This window comes from Lepisma saccharinum, chromosome 10 (assembly GCF_977018435.1).
Source record: "Lepisma saccharinum chromosome 10, izLepSacc3.1, whole genome shotgun sequence".
NCBI lineage: Eukaryota > Metazoa > Arthropoda > Insecta > Zygentoma > Lepismatidae > Lepisma > Lepisma saccharinum.
The window spans coordinates 9,645,173-9,648,883 of NC_139238.1; positions in this window are offsets into that span (position 1 = coordinate 9,645,173).

The window sequence follows — 3,711 nt, forward strand, 5'->3', positions numbered from 1 at the left end:
AATCTTACACCGATTTGTGCACGATGTACAGAATTCAGTGGTAACAAGGCGTGCAACAAAAAACAACTAAAATGATTTCCTGAATCTGTGGCGTGATGAGAAGGGAATTATGGAGATTGAGACCTCAGAAAATTAATTTGTACAGATTATTAATGGAAATTATTTACTACTTATATGGACTTGGGTTTTGAATTTCGGCAATGTTTCACGTAACATTAGCAACAAGTCTGACTGCCAGGCCGGCCGGAGACCAAGGGTGGGTGATCTAAGGTCGGAAGGTCTAAGGCGGATCTGGTGCTCACCCAGCATTTATAGGGCGCTTCAAGTATCTGAGCGCTCAGCGAGCAACGTGATAGCTGTACTTTATCCCGCTGCGTCGTGTTTTTCAGCTCCACAGCTGTTGTCTGGTTGGTCTGCGGCGTAATCCCCGCTCCCCGCTTTCCTTGCCAGAATTAGGACTGGCCGCCGTAAGAGTGGAAAAGACCTATAGTTATTGGAAATTATTGTTAAACCGCTAAACGATCACTATATTTCCACATTCCTGATAATTTAAATTTGAATGAAATTTTAAGAAATATTTGCAGTGTTTGATTTTTTTGACCCGATTCACCCTACGTTACCATATTTATAAATTTAATGATGCATATTAGTATTTATTATTAAAATAAAGAACGTGTCTGAATTTGAGTTAACAAGAAAATAAACATTTTCGCATCACTTCTGCAGTTCGAATAAAGTCGGGACACGGATTAAAATTAATGGATTGTCCCGACTAAATAATAATAATAATAAATTTTCTTTAATAATAAATTTTCTTTATTCAGCGGGCGAGGTTCAGCCAAGGGCTGCTCTGCCATCAGAACGTCCGGTATCTTTACATCAATGGTTATATAACTAAAACTATCCCATATAGCAGACTGCAGACTTCAGGAGCCTGCCTCTCTACTCAACAATCACATTCATTTATGCAAGGACAAAATTATTTTTTATTAAAAAATTGAAAAATCGTCGATGTTATTTTTGTACATTTCTTTAGGTTCACATTTAGATATTTTATTGGTCGAGGGGCGGGGGCGTGGCCCTCATGGCCCCTCCCCTGGATTCGGGTCTGTCGGTGTTTCACAGTGAAACCCTGGGTACATGTATATCCACGTATGCATACAAATGTGTGTGTTACTTAAAATCGTTATAGGGCCTTCCCGATGGCGTAGTGGTAACATCTTCGCCTTTTATTCAAGGGATACCGGGTTCGATACCCGGTGAAGGCACACGGCACAGTGGCTCAGATCCAACTTTGAACTGAAGGTCCAGTCCCTATTAGCCTTCCTTGTATAAAGTGAACTTAAAACAACAAGTCAATCAACTAAAATCGTTACAGATGCTCTAAGTGGCGAGACAGTATTCCCCCAGCTTGTAAATTTTGTGCAATACATCCCCTCAGCTACTTCCAAGGTTTAAAAACATCCTCCCACTAACAAAACAATTTCCACTTCCAGCGCTTATCTTTACACATTGGTATTCTGAAATTTCAGGTTATGAACATTTCATATGTTATGGTATGGTAGCAGGGCCGCCGTTAGGGGTGTGCGACGCGTGCCACCGCACAGGGCCTCACGCTTCGATATGTTTAACATTATTGAATTCTTTATTCACATTCATTTCTCGAGAAAAATTGATCACATTAGAATTGATAAAATAAAATGAAAGCCTACATTAGCAATACAGCTTCATTTGCAATCAGCATACACACTAGAAAAGGAAACCGAAATCGAAAACGGGAAGAAGCGAGCCTGCTGTGAAAAGAAAATGTCAGCATTTACACAGTGGAGTTTCTCGTTTGTGGTCTCAAGCTTCTACCGATTACTTGTCATAAATTTTATTGTTCGATAGAGTTTTGGCATCGTTGGGATTCTTTGCGTTGAAACCGAGCGCCTAGGCCCCAAATTTGAAGGTGGGGAATTTACGATGTAGGTAAATTGAGAACAGATGTCAAGAAGAGGATAGACCGTGGCAGGGAAACTTCTCCGGTCGGCATATTGCCTTTTTTGTGAAACGGATCCGTAGCTGCCGTGTCCCAAAGGTGCAAGACCGTACTTGAAGCGAGCATCATCCGAGTATGGTCTTGGAGTGCGGTCTTGAAGTCGTGGACTGGAAGTGAAAGTCTTTCGAATTGCACTTCGACTGCAGCGCCAAATACGATCAGTAGATAAAGCTGAGTACTCGTTGTTTTCCCCACGTTATAAACACTTGTTTTTCACCATAGAAATCACGTTGCATTTTCAAATGTTCGTACACATACACTTCCACACATTAGAAGCACTTTAACCAACAACTTGCTGACCCATAACGTATATTTAACCTGTGTTGCTGACTTTCTACCTCCGCGATTTTAAACAAACGAACAACGAGTGTGGAAATCACGTGACCGAGTCAGCTTCCATCTGCACTGCGAGCTATGCACTTGCGTACTCCTGTACTTGGCGCTTTCGAACTGTACTAGGTGACGTCATTTCCTCCAAAACCATGCTTCAAGTACGTACTTCGTACCTTTCGGACAGAGCCAAAGATTTGGAGAAACTTTTATTTCTACTTTCTTGAAACCCAGAGAAGGGGCAGATTTCCCGGATTTTATCACTATGCCAATGAACCAAAAAATACTAACTCCGGGTTGGAATTTGAGGATAGGATGAGGGTGAATTGCCCCTCTGGTTTCTCCACTCCTCTGTGGTCAAAGTTGACATGATTTCCTCCCGCTTCGGGAGAAAGTGGAGGTCGAAGAACCTCGTCCTGCGATTGCTAATGCTTTGCTCCTATTTTGATTATGTCCCGATGCTTCAGGAGCAGTTAACTGAAATTACTCACATTGGAAAATTTTCAAATAGCACAATGGACTCTCCTTCCTCGCCAGATTATTGACAGAAACCACGAACTCTGTGCAGAAACTTATGTGACGTCAATATTTGACTTCGATTATGGGATTGACCAAGGCGCACACAGAGGGGGCTGATAATGGCGCGGACCGCATCATCAAAATATTTGGAGGTGATTTTTTCTTAAAAGAATATAAAATTCAACATGTATACATTGTAATATGTAGAAAAAAGTTTACACGTTGGCACGATGCTGCAATATGTGCAATGAGGGGGAGGGATTAACTTTAGCTGGGTTACTACCAAGTGCACCATATTTAGTCCGTTAAGAGAATGAAGAATTTCGGGGGAAGGCAAATGAATGAAAGTGTACAGTCTTAAATAAATGTTTTATGAGGATTATGACATGATGTGGGTGAACGCCATTGGCCTAGGGTTGGAGGAGACGGCCGCCCTTGGGATTGACGTCTGCTACACAAAAGATGAGAGACAAATTTTATGTGAGAGGTAAGCTACATTGTGCTCTCTAAAAGAATTTCCCTCAACTATACCATACCAAATATTCATACTTTCAGAACACGTGTAAAGCGTTCGTAGTGGAAAGTGTTAGGTGGGGGATGTTGTTCGAATCTTGGGGGGGGGGGGATTCTTTGCACAAGCAAAGGGACTTAGCTGGGTAAAATTCTCTCGACCCCGCTCCCTCTCCCCCCCACGCACACTTAGAGCATTGCTAAAGATTTTAAGTAACATACAAATATTTATATTCGTTTATGGATATATACGTACATACACATCCTGTTACTGTGAACCACCAACAATCTTTCTGTTACGTACCCGCACA